This window comes from Schistocerca gregaria, chromosome 1, assembly GCF_023897955.1.
Source record: "Schistocerca gregaria isolate iqSchGreg1 chromosome 1, iqSchGreg1.2, whole genome shotgun sequence".
NCBI lineage: Eukaryota > Metazoa > Arthropoda > Insecta > Orthoptera > Acrididae > Schistocerca > Schistocerca gregaria.
The window spans coordinates 686,850,638-686,872,072 of record NC_064920.1 but is presented as its reverse complement, the minus strand read 5'-3'; positions in this window follow the sequence as shown (position 1 = coordinate 686,872,072).

Here is a 21,435-nt window from a genome sequence, read left to right as displayed (position 1 = left end):
AGTGTGCAACGCCTGCCTAGCTTAGAAGATATTAGGCTAATAAAAGATATTTTTCTTTTAGTGAATAATCTAATATCCAGCAAAGGATGAAAGGTCACCAACCAGTTTTAGTATTAGCAAAATACTTAAAGTGATCAGGAAGCTTTTACTTCGCAACAGTACTTCAGAATCCATTATCTGTGGAGATTATGTAGAAATCATAGAATTTCAAATGTGAAAAGTGATTGTTTTTCAACAAGAATATTCAATTCAAGAAAGTAAGTCGAAAGAGAATCGGAATATGCGATATTTTTCTATTTTGATTCACCCTGTAAGGAAAAATTTCGAGAGGCTAATCAAGTCCAAATACACAACTCTAACCGAAGAGGGTTATTTGACGATCATACGGAGGAGTGGCGGTGTAAGAGAGGAGGCTGGCAAGGTTCCGGGTTGGTTCGAGATCAGACGCTCAGTTTTAATCTGCCAGGAAGATCCGTAACGCTGTACATCCCGTTGCAGACAGAAGCTCCTAAATTTTGTGTACGACTTTGTTGCGTGTTGCGACAGCCACAGACCTGTAGCCAATGCATTACGGCATTGGCAGATGCAGGCGACGCAGACTAGGGGTGAGCATGTAAGCTAGCACCGGACCCCTCTGTTCTGCTGCTGCTTTTCTTAGGCTCTTGTCTTAAGTAAAGAGACGTGGAACTGTAGCTGGAAATGTAAAAAAAAAGTCTGGAGTGTCGTATAAAAACTGTGTTTAATGAAATTCGTGCCCGTTCCGCACATGATCAAACAAAAAAGTGACAAACGAATGGAGCCAGTTACACATCCATCACATGGAGCTACCAACAGACTACACCCCATCTCGCCACAGCGGCGCTCCTGCAACTGCAAGATGCTGCCTATTCATGACAACCGAGACGCAAATGGAGCTTTACGACAAATAGTCTTATTTTTGGCGACCATCAATTTCAGTACGTGTTACCTTTTTATCCCCTAATCCTTTGCTATAGCCTTTTACCTTAGCGTTTCGAGAAAGTAACAATTTTTTGGCTCCAATAAATGCAAGAAAAATATAGTACAAACAAAAGTGATGTCACTCACAAAACTAAAGCTTAGTGTATTTATCTATATACGCTAACCATTTCCATTATTTAAGCATTTGTCACGTCTGCCAACGGGCTCTAGAATTCCAAGGTTGTAGTCACGTATCGCCAGTACACTCGCCAGTTGATGACTGCAGTCTTCACATTTCCAGGCACAGAACCCTTTGAATTTCACGAAAAAGTGTTTTGCATTATTTCGTTCTTCATTTGACTCTTGAGGTGGTCTGTGTCATTGACGTACGTCTGAGTCGAGTTTCACTGTACACATTTATTGGTTTATTTTTTAACATTTCACAATGCTTTCTCACTTTTCTTTCCTTCGTTACTGTATCATTCTATACTTCCTGTGGCTGACAGTAAATTCCCGCAGCTTTCAATGTCAGAGTATTCAAAAATCGAATAAGAGCTCTCATTTCACAGTCGAGAGACTTTTTACCACACATTTTGTTTTACACAATCATAGAGGCGCAGTAACAACGTGTTTCCACTGGCAGTCTCAGTACAGTGAGACAAGGAGTTGAAGAAACCATTCGAGCTACTACACATGCCCGATTTCAATCTGCGCAGTGCATATGCCGAATAGGTTGTTACTTCCTGGATTACCCTCAAACATTTAAATTGCTTTATTCCAACAAGATATGACTGACAGACGGTATTTTTAGCAGATACAGGAACGACAATGTCTCAATTTTTGTGGTCAATATTTTGAAGACTAATCTAATTGTGGTCATTAAGTGTTCCAAGCAATTATCACAGAGGCTTTCGCTGCTAATTTTGACCTATACCTGGCAGCAACCATGGAGGTTTTGCCTTATTGCGATTTCCCTAAAAAAAATATTGATCAATTAAATGGATTCCTTCAAAACTATAAATAGTTTACCCTCTTTCATCTCACCATCAAAAACATTCAGAGAAAAATAAACATCGACCTGATTCGTCATCATCATCGTTATTATCATTGTCATCATCACCTCGTCATCGACATTATCATATTCATCGACATCATCATCGTCATCGTCTTCATCGACATTACCATCATTGCCGTCGACATCATCATTATCATCATCATCAGCGTTATCATAATCATTATCATCATCATCATTATCGACATAGTCATCGATAACAATGACTTATTAGAACCTGAATCTGTTGTTACACAGCATCATGCTGTTTCCATTGTTCACAATAATTTGCGACGCGTGGAGAAAGAGAATGGCGACTGTTGAATGTCCGACGTACACTGTAGAGGCTGCTGGACACTTTCTTGAAATTTTCCTTGGTCTGGCTGGTTATTTAACTCTGCAGTTCCGACAGCGCATGTAATTTTCGTAGCCATATGGGGAGACAAACTGAAGTTCCAGTGTGCTGGAGAAGTTCTGAATTTCTTACTCTTGGCTGCCTTCCGCGTAGCACTGGATAACGAGATAAATTGATGTCTGCATAGCCAGTGGATTGCGAGAAACGTCTTCGACTCGTCACTCCTACCAGAGCTTTTATAGCTAAACTAGAATGTAAAATTCTCTTATCATAGCACAAAAAAGGTGAATATGTCCTGAGTAGAGTTAGGGATGTGAAAGAAGAGAATTAGCTTTTCGACTTATTTGGTAGCTTCAAAGACATTTAAATCAAAATATCTTGACATATTTGCGCGTTTTTACTTTAATATAACGCATCATGTTGAGTAAAGTAACATGATATATGATGTCATGTCGTATAACATGAAAAACGTAAACTTCATTCAACATGGAATTTGTCATGTGAAATATGACACAACGCATCATTGAAGTTTAGAATGCATGTATCCCCAATCTGGGATACTTCCTATTATAGATGCACCCCCACTTTTGCACACTTCCTATTGTAGACGTATTCCGCTCTCTAGAAGCACATAAATTTGTGTCCATTACCATACATGTAACAGGGGTGGGTTTAAGAGAGCTCACTACGCTGGGGAAGTGGGTTTAACTCGTAAAAAAGAGCGAATATGTAAAGATGTTTTGATTAAAATATCTTTAAAGCTGCCAGATAAATCGAAAAGTTCCATTCCTTGACATCCCTAACTCTGCCTAGGACATATTCGCCCTTTTTGTGGTACGATAGGAGCCTTTTTTCGGGTTCCCGACTCTTACTCTACCATAATTTTGACTTTAGACAGCTTGGCAGCCGAAGTAGATTTTTGTTTACTCGAGAAACGATTGATCCGGCATAGATTTACTATTGTCTTTCGAACGATATTGCTTATATTGTGGCATCGGACAAAGCTTCCACATAACATCAGGATAACCATTAATTCATCCCACTTTCTTACGAAATTTGAACCGATTTGCACACGTTTGAAACACAGAAGAGGCGAGCGTAAAAAATCTGTAAAAAATGTGTTTCTTGCGCGCAAAATGAAATTACATGTTCGGAAACCAATTTTCACCTTAATCGTAAGAATGTATTTTTTATTTATTTGATTGATTTTAAATCGTTTCCACGCAAAATTATTGGATAGAAAAATTCGTTTCGACTTTATTCATTTACCTACCTTAGTGCAAAGTTTGAACCTATTCCTGCAAGTAAAGTTAAGAATGAGGAACTTTATTTATTCCACTGTTTCTTCACTTGACTGATTTTATGCCATACGAAAACAATCAATATATATAACAGACTGCAAGTGGATCTGTTATTTATTAGAAACTTCCGTATCTAATCTCAGGTTGCTTTGTTAGCCTCTATCATGTCTGCCGCATTCAAGCTACAGAAATGGGCAACAAAAATATCCCTATAATTCACTTAATCCCAAGAGCACTTATTAGAGTTTGTTAAATATTTTCGGAGGTTAATGAAATACCTGAGTGCTTCTAATGTATTAACTCAATATCGGAACACATTCCCTAATTTTCATCACAAAGTGACATCACATCTACAGATTCAATTCAGTAAAGTGTTTAATCTTTTCTAAGTTACTGTAGCTTCAGGATGAAATTAAGCTGTAAGGAAACAATTTTATGCTTAAATATATTTGGTTTGTATTCTGGCAATTTGACGTTTTGTCATTCGTCCGAAAGAAAGAGTGCAAAATACAGCTGATGTCTCAAATCCCAGTCCCTGTGAGAATGTTAAAAAGACTTTTGTGGAGAGTAAAAACTGTACATTTTCCCAAAAAATAAAATAGTTTATTGCTGAATAACGTGACATGTTAGGTGGTACAATGGTGACGACATTGTACTCCAGATAATTAAAGTTTTTTTGCCATCTGGACTTCATGGTTTGTCTTCTGTGATTTTTCTATGTCACTTGCTTCCCAAGCCTAGTCCGAACGACCTTAAGTTCATCTCTGACAGTCTCTATAGCGACAGTAATCTTTTTCTAATTAGACAGATCATCTCAAGCCAAAACAACCTGACCACAACAAGCAAATGAATGATGCACGCCACTGTCCCTTTGCTTAGAAAACTTAGACGATCAAGCTCAGAACATTAAGGGCAATTGAGTCCACATTATTTCCGAAATTCGTGACTATGAATGGCGGTGTGGAGCTTACGTGTAATTTTACTGGTCACTTGACGTAAAATTAGTCATGTCGTATTATAACTGAAAGTGTCCTTTCGTTATTGGAAATGAAAATAATGAAAGTAACGACGCATATCAAAAAGGAAATGGAAATTGTGGCAACGAGCTTGAGCGTTGGCAAAAGCTACATTATATTTCGAACCTAGAAAATTAAGCAGAACTTTATCTTATAAATGGATCATTATGGAACGGCAAGAATATTCTTGTAATTGAACTAAATTCGGTTATTTCTGGATGAATAGACTATAGGAAGCAATGTAACGGTGGTAGTTTTCAGGTAACATCACATACTACCAGATATTTTCCTTAGACTTCCGTATAGGTAACTGTGAGTATGAATGAAAATGTTAATACCAAGCGTACTAGGAAAAAAATACATTTGACAGTGATGAAATGTAGTTGTCTAAATGGACCTCTCTGTCTTGTTATTATTGTATGTAACAGAACGTGCCATTTCCAAACTACAAACTGGTGAAACGCTCCTAACAAATCTTGCTCTGTACCCTGTTTACAACAGTTTCAATAGAGTGTTTACAGCTGCAGCAACTACAGCTTAAGGCATATTTTGACTGTAAACAAACGTGTTTTGCCTTTCTATTTGGAAACCGGTGACTGTTCGGCAACGACAAATATGTTTATGTTCTGAGGGGAAAATAAACCGCTGTTTAGGTGGATGCCAGTAATTTGCAAGCAGAGATAAAACAGTTTGTCTCTCTTATTTCACGGCTCATTGTTTACCTACTGGATCACAGCCAGGCTTTCTGGTTCGTGCGATTTGTTTATATTATTGGCTAGGCAAGCCATTGCTGCATTGATGGCATTAATCTATATCACGTGTAACGAGAAGGGACGTATCAAAATCCTCTGTGTCCTCATGTTTTATCAAGTCTAAAAGACCACTCGTTCACTTGTTTGCTAGTTAGCCAGTTTTGTGTTGGATGAATCGTTTGTATGATTGGTAGTAATGATGTGTAATGAGTAATTTTACATTCGTAAGCAAACCTGGCCACATGATGACTATTTACAAGGTTTTACTATAGCTTTTTACATCTTCTTTACGTGCAATTAGCTTCTCAGTCTTTACAGAAATAAAAGTACAAGGAAACAGGAAATTTTCAAACAAGTATTCCTTATATTGTAACACCTGGGCATGTGTTTCATGTATTTCTCCCTTGATGAGACTGTTTAGAATCAAGCACACTGAATTGGCACATAAAAAATTGTCACTATAGCAGTTCTGTGCCATTGTAATTTACATTTATATATGACTTTCTTAGAAAGCGCCAGTGGGCCACGCTGCTCTCCACAAAGCAAACACCTGACGTGTCTTTCGCACTTCGGAGTGTGGCGTCAGAAAACTCGACCACGTCCAAATCTACGATTGCTTTCACGTCCCGTGTTAGAACGACTTTTGGAACAGCAACGTTTGAAACCCACAAAGGAGGAATAGCATGAATCGTTATTATATTCATAAAAATATTATATATCATAATTGTTTACAATGTAGTACTTTGGTATGGAAGCAGTCGAACGCGAACAATTTTGTACAAGACATTAATGGTCGGTCGAGTCGGGAACTTACCTCAAACTGGCCTACCGAAACCAATTAAGCTACAGCGCATGTGCGTCCTGCGATATTTTCAGATCCTCCCGCTCTCTACGGGTCTATTAGTCCTAGAGGAAAAAAAGGAATACGAACCTTTTTATACGAAATTTAATGTACTTTAAATCTGTGCGGGGATAAGTTTTCGCTACATCTGCATCTACATTTACATGGATATTCTCCAAATCAAACTTAAGTGCCTGGCAGATGGTTAATCGAACCACCTTCACAATAATTCTCTGTTATTCCACTGTCTAACAGTAGGCAGAAAACCCGAACGCCCATATCTTTCCGTGAAAGCTCTGATTTCCCTTATTTTATTACGCTGAAGAACCTAAGACACTGGTACACCTACCTAATACCTTGTAGCGCCCCCGCAAGCATACAGAAGTGTCGCAACACGACGTGACATGGACTCGACTAATGTCTGAAGTAATGCTAGAGGGAACTCACACCATGAATCCTGTATTGCTGTCCATAAATTCGTAAGAATACGAGGGGGTGGAGATCTCTTCTGAACAGCATGTTGCAAGGCCTCCCAGATATGCTCAATAATGTTCATGTCTGCAGAGTTTGGTGGTCAGCCGAACTGGTTTAACACTGAAGAGTGTTCCTGAAGCCACTCTGTAACAATTCTGGACGTGTGTAGTGTCACGTTATCGTGCTGGAACTGCCCAAGTCCATCGAAATTTACGACAGACATGAATGGATGCAAGCGATCAGGCAGGATGCTTACGTACGTGTCACTTCTCAGAGTCGTATCTAGACGTAGGAGGGGTCCCATATCACTCCTACTGCACACGCCTCACACCTTTACAGAACCTCCACCTGCTTCCACAGTCCCCTGCTCACAAAATCGTTCTAGGCACTATGCGACTTAACCTCTGAGGTCTTCAGTCCCCTAGACTTAGAATTACTTAAACCTAACTAACCTAAGGATATTAGACACATCCAAACCCGAGGCAGGATTCGAACCTGCGACCGTAGCAGCAGCGCGGTTCCGGACGGAAGAGCCTAGAACCGTTCGGCCCCAGCGGCTGGCCCCTGCTGACATGCTGGGTGCATGCATTCGTGAGGTTGTCTCCATACTCGTACAGGTCTATCCGCTAGATGAAATTCGAAACGAGACTCGTCCGATCAGGCAACATGTTTCCAGTCATCAACAGTCCAATATCGGTGTTGACGGGCCCAGGCGAGACGTGAAGTTTTGTGTAGTGCAGTCTTCAAGGGTTTACGAGTTGACCTTCAGCTCCAAAAGCCCAAATCGATGATGTTCCATTGAATGGTTCGCGCGCTGACACTTGTTGATGGCTCGCCATTGAAATCTGATGCAATTTGCGGAAGGATTTCACTTCTGTCACGTTGAACGATTCTCTTCAGTCGTCGTTGGTCCCGTTCTTGCAGAATCGTTTTCGGGCCGCGGCGATGTCGGACATTTGATGTTTTACCGCGTTCCTGACATTCATGATACACTCATGGAATGGTCGTACGGGAAAATCCCCACTTCATCTCTACTTCGGAGATGCTATGTCCCATCGCTCGTACGCCGACTATACCACCACGTTCAAATTCACTTGAATGTTGGTAAGCTGCATCGCAGCAGCAGTAACCTATCTAACAACTGTGGCAGATACTTGTCTTATATAGGCGTTGTGGACCACAGCGGCGTATTCTGCCTGTTTCAATATCTCAGTATTTGAATACGCAATCCTATGCAAGTTCCTCTGGCCCTTCAGTGTATGTTGATCATTCCTCCCTGTGTAGGCCGGCGTCAAGAAAATATTTTCGCATTCGGAAGAGAATGTTGGTGATTGAAATTTCGTGAGAAGATCTTGCCACAACGAGAAACGCCTCTGTTTTAACGACTTCCGCCTTAAATCCTCTGTCATGTTCGTGACACTCTTTCTCCTATTTCTCGATCATGCAAAACATGCTGCTCTTCTTTGAAGTTTCTTGATGTATTCCGTTAACCTTATCATCTGCTATGGACCCCACACCGTGCAGCAGGATTCCAGAAGTGGACGGAAAAGCGCAGTGTAGGCAGTTTTTCGAATAGGTCTGTTACGTCTTGTGATGTTTGACGGATTTTTTTTAGCACTCAGGTCGATGACCTTACACTTTTAGTTATTTAGTGTCAGATGCCAATTTTCGCACCATACAGGTATCTTTTCTAAATCGTTTTGCAATTTATTTTGATCTTCTGATGATTTTACTAGACCGTAAACGACAGCGTCATCTTCAAACAACCTAAGACGGCTGCTCAGATTGTCTCCTAAATCGTTTTATAAGGAACAGCAAAGGGCCTATAACACTACCTTGGAGAACGCCGGAAATAACTTCTGTATTACTCAATGACTTTCCGTCAATTACTATGAACTGTGTGACCTCTCTGACAGGAAACCACGAATCCAAGCGTTTAACTGAGACGATATTCCATAAGAACGCAAGTTGATTACAAGCCGCTTTTCGATTACGGTGTCGAAAGCCTTCTGGAAATCTAGAAATACGGGACCAATTTGAAATTCTGTGTCGATTGCCCTCAAGATTTATTGTGAGTAGAGAGCTAGTTGTATTTGACAAGAACGATGTCTTCTAAACCCGTGTTGACTGTTTGTGAGTAGATCGTTCTCTTTGAGGTAATTCATAATGTTCGAACACATATGTTCCAAAATGATATGGGCTTGTAAGTCAGTGGATTACTCCTCTTGCCTTTCTTGGATATTGGTGTCCTGTGCGACTTTCCAGTCTTTGGGTACGAATCTACGGATCTTTCGCCGTGCGAGCGGGTTTTTACTATAGTTAAGTGTGGAGATATTGCATCAGCATACTCTGAAAGGACATTTTCGGCAAACGCTTAAAGTTTTTCCACAATCAGTTCTAGAATATAACAGCAAAGCATGTTTGAAGAAATTATTTCTTTGGCTCCGAGTGAGGAAAGTAAGTTAAGAACAAATATGAGAGTTCAACTTTCCATTGACGAAGAAGCGAAATATTTTGTCGAAAAAGTCTTACAAATTAGAGAAGGTGCTCACCCAATTGACTATGTAACTGGCTAAATTTAACTTACAAGTGACTTACGACGTCAGTAGCCCAAATGAATTAATAAGTAAACTTTTCTTTCCCGGCGGTGTTCAAAATTAATGAAGTTGGCTATATGAAATAAAATTTATAAATAAGAAATGAAGTAGCTGACGATATTAATTATAAAAAGAAATATTCGTGAATACGTATCAAACAATGTAATTGAAGCTAGAATAATATCAGGAAAATTTAAAGGAAAAAAACTTTTATTGCGTCGATTAGGATCATATCTGTCGTTTCAGTTCAAAAGACTTGTGTTTCCAGTAAAATTAACATTATGTACTATCTCTATAAATAAGGCATGAAGACAAACTTTAAGATGTTGTGGTGTTAATTTCTGAGAACCATTGTATTGTATTGTATGGAACTGGGGACCTAGAAACGACGGAGAGGCTTCGTCCCCGCCGTAGCCCTCAGTGATTCACAGCCCCAGAACAGGCTACGACAGTCCAGTCACCCCACCGCCGCACCACACCGAACCCAGGGTTACTGAGCAGTTCGGCCCACAGTGGACCCCACGGGAACGTCTCACACCAGACGAGTGAAACCCAAATGTTTGCGTGCTAGAGTAATTCTGGTGTACGCGTACGCTGAGATAGTGTTTACGCAGTAATTTCTGACATAGTGTAACTGAGGCGAAATAAGGGGAACCAGCCCGCATTCGCCGATGCAGATGGAAAACCCCCTTAAGAACCATCCACAGACTGGCAGGCATACTGCATCTCGGCACGAATCCTCCCGCCTGGAAAGCAGTGCGTTAGACCGCACGGCTCTCTTCAGTTACGTGTTGCCTGGTCTAGGAATGGGGAACCCAAAGACTTTATGTATCTACCCACCAAATATGAAGACGGAAAGTGTAGTTCACAAGCAAGTATTGTGATCGAATAAGATAATTAAGTATGAGATATAGTGAAAACAATGTAAAGTTTTAATTCACCAAATTACATGATTTCGTGTACCTTTATAATTTCCGTATTTAAAGGTTGAGTGGTTGATTATTTTGAGATCATATACACTCTTGTTCAGAAAAAAACCACAACACTTTGATCGAATAGAGATAGGACGTTTGTATTTATAGGACAGATACATTAGTATGTTCTGCAGAAATGATTAGCATTTGAACCATGTCGGCACGCGGGTTCAAGATCAACATCGATATCGGGGACCAACTCCACCTACAGGTACAACGTGCCTGCTGCTCTCATTGTCGCTATAAACCGAAGGTAGTTGATCGGTGTGAATTGAGCATACCTACAGGATGACTCGCAGATGTTATGGACGAACCGTACCCTCAAATCAGAGAGTTCGGAAAAGGGGTGCAGTGTTGGCGTGAGAGAATGTGATGCATCCACCCGGAAAATTGCAGCTCGTGTCGGACGAGGTGTTTCGGAAGTTCAACGAGTGTGTGCAGAATGGTTCACGGAAGGCCGTAGAACACGACGAGATGAGCCAGGTCGCACCGCCCAGATCAGCCCCCCCCTCCCCTCCCGTCCCCCCCTAGAAGATCGACAAGAAGATCGACACTTCATTCGAATGGCATTGCAGGGCAGATCTGCGTCCTTGTCGGCTCTGGCGCAACAGTGGAGCAGTGAAACGCAACGTACACTATCAGGGCTGTCACTCCACCGTCCTTTACTACGATATGGGTTACGTGCGCGTTGTCACTTCTTCACATACCTTTGGCGATTGTGCAGCAGCATCGACACAGCAATGGTACTATGGAATGACGTCAGTGGGGGAAAGGAATGATACCAGGGAGAGTTTACGGACGAATCAAGGTTCTGTTTGTTTGAAAATGATGGACGCATTTTGGTTCGCCGCAGACAGGTGGAGCGGCGTCAAAGTGACTACGTTCCCACAAGACATACAACGCCCACTCAACGCCTTCTGGTGTGGGGTGCTATTGGGTACAGCCACAAATCACAGCTGGTGCATGTCCAGAGCACTGTGACCAGTGTGACCTACGTGAATGACATGCTGCGGCCTGTAGCCGTACACTTTCTGCACAACACCTCAGACGCCATTTTTTAGTAACACCTTTCACGAATTCATGTGCTGCACGAATCCTTGATGTCACAGGATGTCAGCTTTTTGCCCTGATCCGCTAGATCACCAGACTTGTCTCCAATCGAAAATGTGTGGGATATGGCGAAATGACGGGTGCAGCGCTATGACCCAATGCCGGTCTTCACAGCGTGAACTATGGAACCAAGTGAATGCAGAGTGTATGGGTGTACCACTGAGCGCCATTCGCGCCTTATACGAGGCAATGCCACGACGCTTGGAACAAGTTATCAGGGCCCATGGCGGATCCTGTGCCTAATAGGGAACATGACACATGCTGAACCGAGGAGACTGAAATGCTAAGCATTTCTGCAGAACATAGTAATTAACATGTCCTCTGAATATGAACGTCCTATCACTAGTCTTTGAGTGTGTTCTATTTTTATATGGACATAAGTATAACCATCTGCCGCCATTTACTAGTTTTTGTGTCAGTTGTTATTCCTGGTTCCTCTGTTGTGTAATATAGTGAATGTTTAGTGGTAGATGTTGTGTTTCTAGAGTGTTCCAAGTGTTCGCGACCACAATGTGGTGGTTACCAGGATATCTTCCGTCAATGTTGCGTAAATGTATATTTTGAGGGAAAAATTTCGTGATTTATCTATGTTGTCGAGCTTTTATTAAGATTTTTGAATGTTAGCGAATGTTTTCGGACGTTGTAGGAAGTTCTGATTTCTTAAAAAAAACGTGCTCGAATGTTTATAATGTTCTCAGTATTCTATAAAGTGATTGGCACAGTACTCCATTTCAAATTAAGGTATCGCATAACGCTGCAGTGGATGTAAGAGTACCGGTACTGGAGAGTATTTTTGAGCATTCGAGTGTTTTCTTTAGCCTGGCACACTCACATTTTTACGAATTTTTGGAATGTTCATTTTTACTATGTTCTCGGGTAATCTGGAATCTTCGCAGAAAATAAATGAAAAAGAATAACCATGCGAAGAGGATCTTTTTGATCTTGTTATTTAATTAACGGTGTGAATAGTGTGGAGTATTTTGCAATAAATCACCAAACAGAAAACATATACAAAGCAAGAAGAAACATCTGGAACGAATAGAAGAGACAAGGATTCCAAAAGTTGCGTTACAGTGCAAATCCAAAGGAAAGAGGCACATAGGGCGGCCATTTAAAAAGACGGAGCTGAAGCCTGAACAAATAGAAAGATCTAATCCGGGAATGGTAGAAGAAGAAGAAATATCTCAACACGTATGGTGTTCGTTAGTGTTTGCGCTCAAAATAACTTTTAATGGCACTATGGGTAGAAACCGTGAATGTACTGTTATTAGTGTTGGTAAAAGTAACTGCCACTGAATTCTATAAAACCATACAATCGGTTGGCACACAGAATTAATTATTATCTTAACTGGTGTATGTCATTCACTCTGCAAGCAGCGGAATTTATTAAATAAAGGATAATTAGTAGAAGTAAGGCATAGAAGCCTAGCTGCTATAAATAACATGGACATTTCAATTTATTAACGATTACTTGAGTTTTAATTTTACCTGTGATGCGAGGGTAGATTAGAGATATTCAATTGTTCGCAATGATACTTCGATGTAGAAGTCTTTTTCTATATTTTTTCGGAACCGTTATTCTGTGCCATTAAGAAGTTAACAATTTTCACCAAAATGGCGTTTGCCTTTACGACTAAGGCCTTGTGGGAATTTGAATGTGCTTTGCGCATGGATACACCAGAAAGGCAATTTCAGCGTCTGTGTCTGGCAGCTAAAAGGATCTGAGTAGCCTTTCCAAAGGTGTGGAGGCTGTGAAAAACAGCACGTCTCTAAATCTGTTTCCTTTGAGCGCCGAGATTGCAAACACCAACAAAGCTGGCGGTCGGTCTAATTTTTCATCATCTACAGACAATACGTGTCTTACACACTTACTATAGTTAAGTCTCTAGGCCATGTGTAGCTACAGCTTGGGCGCCATGGATCATTACTTAACCTGAGTGTCCAACGCTTCGGACTTGAGAAAAGGATACTAGTTTTGTTAAGCAACACAGTTTACTATACGGGTGCTCGCTAGTCGTGACATATATCGGAATTACGGTGGTAAGTCACAATTACCACCGCATGCATACCACAGACGCCTCTGTGCTGCTGGTAATGTAATCTTCGTCGATCTACTGCCGTGTAACATTACTGAACAGAAACCCTCGCAATCGTCCTCATTTTCATGTGATTTGTACTGAAAGTCGACAGTCGATATACCTTTCATACGATTTGGTGATTCTTATATCAAGTTCTGCAGTCTTTTCTCTGCCCGTATTTTCTCATATTTTTCCGAATTTGGGTGTTTTTTATTCTTATTCATCGAGAGCATTCTAAATATTCTAGAAAGTTAGAAAAATCATAAACTTTCTAGAAGTTGAACGACGTGAATAAATGTCTAACTTGTGCCCTTAACATATACAATGCCGCAAAAGAGATGGAACATTACCTGGTAACCACCACAATGTTATAACTACCACTTGACTCATATCTCCAGAAATACAACAGCTACCCCTACACAACCACTGTAGGATACGAGAGGGCAACTAATGATGATAGCACCTGACAAAAATCAGTGATTGGCCGTGGGTGATTTATATATCCTAAAAGAATCCGCCTTTCAACGTTTAAATACAGAAATTATAATGCTATACTAAATCATCATATTCTCAATACAGTTCGATTTACTTTACTGAACGAAAACCTTGCTTTGTTTTCATCTATATTTCATACGTAAATAACGTATTCTGTCACAGTACTTTGTTATGAATTATTGACCGTGAGAAAAGCATGGCTCTAAACACTATGGGACTTAACATCTGAGATCATCAATCCCCTAATCTTAGAACTATTTGAATCTAACTAACCTAAGGACATCACACACATCCATGCCTGAGGCAGGATTCGAAGCTCCATATCTTCGAACCCAGTTCTCGCAGTCCCAGACCAAACCGTCTTCATGCGTGCAGAATGGAGGACTGCCAAACCATGTAACACCCAGGAGCCTGTGAGAGTGTGTGGCACAGTTATTTCAGCTTGCACAGACAAATTACGCTTACATTTACACTCCTGGAAATTGAAATAAGAACACCGTGAATTCATTGTCCCAGGAAAGGGAAAATTTATTGACACATTCCTGGGGTCAGATACATCACATGATCACACTGACAGAACCACAGGCACATAGACACAGGCAACAGAGCATGCACAATGTCGGCACTAGTACAGTGTATATCCACCTTTCGCAGCAATGCAGGCTGCTATTCTCCCATGGAGACGATCGTAGAGATGCTGGATGTAGTCCTGTGGAATGGCTTGCCATGCCAATTCCACCTGGCGCCTCAGTTGGACCAGCGTTCGTGCTGGACATGCAGACCGCGTGAGACGACGCTGCATCCAGTCCCAAACATGCTCAATGGGGGACAGATCCGGAGATCTTGCTGGCCAGGGTAGTTGACTTACACCTTGCATTGTCCTGTTGTAACAGCAAGTTCCCTTGCCGGTCTAGGAATGGTAGAACGATGGGTTCGATGACGGTTTGGATGTACCGTGCACTATTCAGTGTCCCCTCGACGATCACCAGAGGTGTACGGCCAGTGTAGGAGATCGCTCCCCACACCATGATGCCGGGTGTTGGCCCTGTGTGCCTCGGTCGTATGCAGTCCTGATTGTGGCGCTCACCTGCACGGCGCCAAACACGCATACGACCATCATTGGCATCAAGCCAGAAGCGACTCTCATCGCTGAAGACGACACGTCTCCATTCGTCCCTCCATTCACGCCTGTCGCGACACCACTGGAGGCGGGCTGCACGATGTTGGGGCGTGAGCGGAAGACGGTCTAACGGTGTGCGGGACCGTAGCCCAGCTTCATGGAGACGGTTGCGAATGGTCCTCGCCGATACCCCAGGAGCAACAGTGTCCCTAATTTGCTGGGAAGTGGCGGTGCGGTCCCCTACGGCACTGCGTAGGATCCTACGGTCTTGGCGTGCATCCGTGCGTCGCTGCGGTCCGGTCCCAGGTCGACGGGCACGTGCACCTTCCGCCGACCACTGGCGACAACATCGATGTACTGTGGAGACCTCATGCCCCACGTGTTGAGCAATTCGGCGGTACGTCCACCCGGTCTCCCGCATGCCCACTATACGCCCTCGCTCAAAGTTCGTCAACTGCACATACGGTTCACGTCCACGCTGTCGCGGCATGCTACCAGTGTTAAAGACTGCGATGGAGCTCCGTATACCACGGCAAACTGGCTGACACTGACGGCGGCGGTGCACAAATGCTGCGCAGCTAGCGCCATTCGACGGCCAACACCGCGGTTCCTGGTGTGTCCGCTGTGCCGTGCGTGTGATCATTGCTTGTACAGCCCTCTCGCAGTGTCCGGAGCAAGTATGGTGGGTCTGACACACCGGTGTCAATGTGTTCTTTTTTCCATTTCCAGGAGTGTATTATGTCGTTGAGAACAAATGCCCTCTTTTGACACCCATATCTTCGAACTAACTCCCGCAGTCCCTAAACAAACTATTTGTCATCGATGAGAGATAGAGCGTGAAACTTATTTAAATGAGCGTTTGTCCTTAACAGAAACCTATACATTTCATTAAGAAGCACCTACCTCACAAAAATCTTCATTACGCGTACTACTGCAATACTTCGAGCGTCAGTACTGTCAGATAAATGAAAGATTCTAACTGCTAAACCACTAACTACAAATAGACATATGGTTAGCAAAGGAAATATTTAGTTCCAAACCAAACAATGTATTTTTTACCTTATTAATGTGACATCCAATTCAAACACGAATATAAATCGTCATTGACATCCAGTACAAAGGTACACAATCATGAAGAATTTTCAGTCTCCAAGTCGGATACTTCCAGATCTTTAGCCTACGCTACACTTCAGACCCCTACCCTCCATCAATGCTAACTCCTCACATCTAACATCCATCACTGCTGCCCAACAGTACTTCCATCACTGCTGGCGACTAACTTCCAACTGCCCAACACTACTGGCGATTAACTTCAAGCAACGATTCCAACCAGCCACAGAGTCTCTTACAAAGAAAGCACAGTCAGAAATCCAATGCAAAGCGCTACACATCGCTGCCAACACAGAAGCAGCCCACTTTCAAGTGTTACCATCCACATGCCAGCCATGGAGCCGCACAGTACGTTTGCGAAGTTTTCGCGACACGTACAAACGCAACACACTAACCTTTATGATTTATACTGATTACATTTGATATTCAGCACACCACACACCTGTAACCACCTACCCGAAAGGTGGATGATGCCTGGGTTGATCAAATGTGGGAGTAATTGCAAACGCCTGTAACTGAATGGATTCGGATGGACCTCCTCAGTTTAGCTTAGTGGCAGTAGCCTGGAAACAGCAGTTGAGGTCAACTTTCAAAGCTGGCTGGAGGTGCGTTATTTGCGCGGCGTTTCGTAATGAGCGCCTTCCAAACTGACTCTTTCAGAACCACTCGCTACGGACACGTTCGTTCAAGTTTTAGATATTGAACCGACGGAAGATTTTGAGAATGAGTAATCAGACGTCGTCTCTCTCATATTGTGATTGTAGGAGACGACTGTTCCCACTAAATAATTTCTGCTGCTTGCTGGTCATTTAGTTCTCTCCATGTTTTTTCGGTCTCTGTATTCGGAGGCGAGGCAGACTGGTTTTAGGCGAGGAGATGGCGAGTCGAGGAAGAGTCGATCCGCAGACGAGTCGCTGTGCTGCTATGTGGTGATCATGATGTGTCGTTTCGCTGGCATTTAGACGCTGATTTTGAGCGGGAATTAGCTCAGATTTTTCGAGTCTCATACTTTCTGTAACTTTAAAGTATTTTGACACAAGCGTTATGGGCTTGATATGTGTGATTATTTTGCTATCATTTATCTAAATCAGATGGATCAGAATTTGTTCTTTACCTGGTAACGATTCACTTCATGTAGTGTGTCTGATTACACTTCGTGTTTTCTTCCCGCTGCGGGGAACACCTCAGTTACTATAGTAACCTCAATTTACCTAAGAAGGGTGGATATTATTTTTGGCTGTTCAGTGAATGTCTGAGACTTTGCGTGTGAATGTATGTGCGCCCATGTTGCCCCTCTGATCCACCCTAATTATAGGTGAATAATAATGATTAATGCGGTTTGTTGTTATGGAACCATAGTATTAGAATTTCATATATGTATCATATTTAATGCAGTTCAAGAGTACCCTACACTACACTAAATGTCCTCTAAGTTTCAATTCACTTCGTTAAACTTTGCACCAATTTGTATACCAGTACGCCATCCTCCCCCATGTCATCACTTACCTTTTGTAACCTCTAAGAGAAAGTTAGTAGGCAGCATCTAGTGAAGTTCAAATCCTGGACGGTCGATCTGAAGTCTGGCAGATTTGCGTTACTGTTTTTTTCTTTTGTCTGTGCGTTTGGGGGTGTGGGGGGGGGGGGGGATATCAATTAATATTTGTGGGACTTCAGCCAATTTGGCACTCAGGGCAACGTAGAAAACGATTATCACAGTAATTCTTGAATCGGAAGTTCGCGGCTGTGAAAAGTCCCTGTTATAGGGCGAAAGATTGTCCCACCAAAGAATTAACTACAATTATCTAGACGTTTAGGATAGTCGAGAGTCAATGGGCGTCTTTCGCTTTGTTTTTTTCTTATATATCGAATGCTGTCTCCCGGTCCCTTAACCATTAATTCTCTACAGTAACAGCAGTTTTGCAACTTATTGCAGTAGTTTCTAATTTACTGCACGTCTGACCATTCTTGTAAATGAATTGTGATCTTCCTGAAACAAAATACATGTTTAAGTGTATCTGCAGTCGAATCTTGTTTAAGAAGAGTTATGATGTCCTCTGCTGTCCTCAGTTTTAATCATGATAAGCCACCATCACTGTGACCTACTGCGAGGCCAAGAAGAATTAAGGCTGCAGCAGTGGAGGAATGTGATGCTGTAGGCAAGTGTGAGGACAGCGCGAGCTGAGTAGTTGGGTGTTTGTTTTTAAGCCATGCCAGTGGACGTATGCACCGTTTGCTCGCTGTTGTTGGGCCACCATGGCGTACTCTCAAACTGGAAAAGTGTCGCCTGCCACCTGATTTTTTTCATCTGCTGTCCTCACGTCGATATTGCGTGAATTCTCATTACTCACACTCCCGTAATGCGAGTGCTCACACTATGTGTATGTACTAAATCGCAAGAGAAGTGACAAGTCAAAAATCGCAAATTTTTCGTCTTTGTTACTGAAAAATATGCATGAAATACCCCAAGTGTACGAAAAACGTCACATCTCTGTCTTGCAGTTTGTCCACTTAGGTCAGTTGTCAGTTTTAGTGTAGGCTACTTCATAATCCACCTCGGCAGTAACAGCGTCACGTCAGCGTTGCTACTGGTAGGTGTGCATGGCTCATTTAAGAAGAGCAGTACATTCTGAACTGTGACATGTCGCATGTATAAGGCAAGTTAAACGTTATTTTTAATATTATTAGTTATTACAATGTCCGTGTTTACATAGTGTCTATATCTTACAGTCTTTATGTCTTAGACGCACATCTGCAGGACCGCAGACTGTTTTGAGGAACGCAGCTGTTGTAAATATTATGAAATTTCCTGCATTGCAGCCTACAAGAAAAAAATGGAAATATCTGCTAAAAGAAAGCTCCTAGTGAATCCCTTTTCTGGGAGAAAAGTATTCTTACGTTATAGTACAAGCCTATTTATGATCCTGGGTTTTTGTAAATTGTGTTGCTTAAACTGAACATAAATTATGTTCCTTATTAAACTGTATTAATGTTCGAAATCTATAATTTTGAATTTTGTATTTGTCTACTAAAATAATTTCTCTTTTTCATTTTTTCTAGCTTGAGTTCTAATTTTGCTTGTTGTGGGTTCGAATGTTATTTGGAGTGGAAAAGCAGCAAAACTATTTGATGAGAGGTCATAACAAAAACAAAAAAGTTTTTATGAAAGCAAGAAAAATGGCAAATTTCAAATAATTGATTAATAACTACCCGATAATATCTCATATTCGATAAGAACACATCTACATATCCATATTGCTGCTGTATAAACTATAATAAAATTTATTGCCAGAAACATTTACTTGAAATTTAAAGGAAGCTTATACTATCTAAACATGAGTTTTATAGAAATATTTAAGTCAATTTTTCTCAAGTATTGCATTTTTGAGTTGTGTCAGTGTTCTTGCCGGTGTGCGATGTAATAAAAAGCCGTGTTTTAGGTGTCGTTATGACAGTGCCCGGAGGGATGAGGAAGCGCCAAATACATGTTTCACATAAACATAACCTGCTTACAGTAAAAAAAAAAATGTGACTCGGAAAGAGGCTTTTCCGCCGCGCACAATATACCATTTCCGTGCTACACATGAAAGTTGTGTCGAAAGTATGGGTCCCAAACGGATGTATCTATAGAACAGACTAATATTTGTGTTTTGTGATTATGAGGCGAGAGGGTGAAACCTGTCGCCAACACATAGCTTATTCGTTTCGAGTAGCAGGAAAAAGCGCCGCCGACCTTGATGACTACATCCGTAGGATGGGTTACCGGCTCAGCGTCGCTTGCTCTCACTCCACAAGGCACTGAGGAGAGCTTTCGGGTTTAACCCGTAACACTGGCGCAAAGTCTGGTGATCAGAAACTATTCGCCGTCACTCGTCATGCCTTAAATCCGTCTAATACGGGCGGCGAAAATTTCTTCGACCAGCAGCATTCGAAAAGACTACCTTCGAGACATGCGCCACCGCACAGGTCTGTGTTAGCGACCTCGGCAACGGATGCGGCTCCTTACACAGAAAGCAAATACATAAAAAAACTAGAACACTGTTCTTAATGACTAATACTTATACAATTGTAACAATGATTGGATGTTTCATTGATAGACTAATCAGTAGAGTCAAAAGGAACCAAACTGTCAGGCCATCGGTCCCTTTAATTCAGATTGTTACATACGGATCTATTCTGCTTAAATGCTTTTCTCTCTGCGATTGTGTATGGCCGGCCATGGTGGCCGAGCTGTTCTAGACACTTCAGTCCAAAACCGCGCGACTGCTACGGTCGCAGGTTCGAATCCTGCCTCGGGCATGGATGCGTGTGATGTCCTTAGCTTAGTTAGCTTTAAGTAGTTCTAAGTTCTAGGGGACTGATGACCTCAGCAGTTAAGTCCCATAGTGCTCAGACCCATGGGAACCATTTGATTGTGTATGTTATTTTATACGAATCCATATTTTCGCGGCGATATATACTGATCAAATTTTCTCGGGCTTCCAACCGCATCCAGTGGTTTGAAGTCCACGACCTTTCGACCGAGTTCTCCTCGGCCATTGTGAAGTGGTAACTGTCAAATGATTGCTGATGCCTTCCTTATATAGCCACGCTGTCTTCTGGTATTGGGGACAGTGTTATAAAAGAAGGAATCGACTTAAAAATTTCTGACGACACCATCAATAAAGACGACCTGCAGCTAAGCACAGCTTGGAACCCGGCCGTCGGAAGTTCAAGCGGTCGCGGCAAGCGCGCAATGAAAACATTACCGTATATGGCCTTGGAGCCAGCACCAGTGACGTCAATGAAGACAGCGCTGCTGTATGATGACGGCAACAGCAATCATTCGACAGTCACCACAGACCATGGCCAAGGAGAACGAGACCGAAAGCTCGTGCAATTTTAAACCACTGGATGCGGCTGGAAGACCAAGAGAATTTTATCATGTTATTTTATGTTTGTTGACATATATCTTTTTACACTGAACTGTTTATGAGTGTATTTTTATTTATGGAAAATTTGTGTGATTTAAATAATAAGCCAGGAAAAGGAAGTATTATGTAAGTGCGTTTGGAGTGGGTCTTTGGAAAAGGGACTTACAAGAAGTATTTTCAGTACATAGTATGAAATGAAGTCAGATCTGACAGAGTATAGTATTAAATGCTACTATCTCGTGGCACAATAGCGATGCGTTAAAGCTATTTGTGAACTTGATGTAGAACCATCTCTTATTTGAAGGGTGCAAA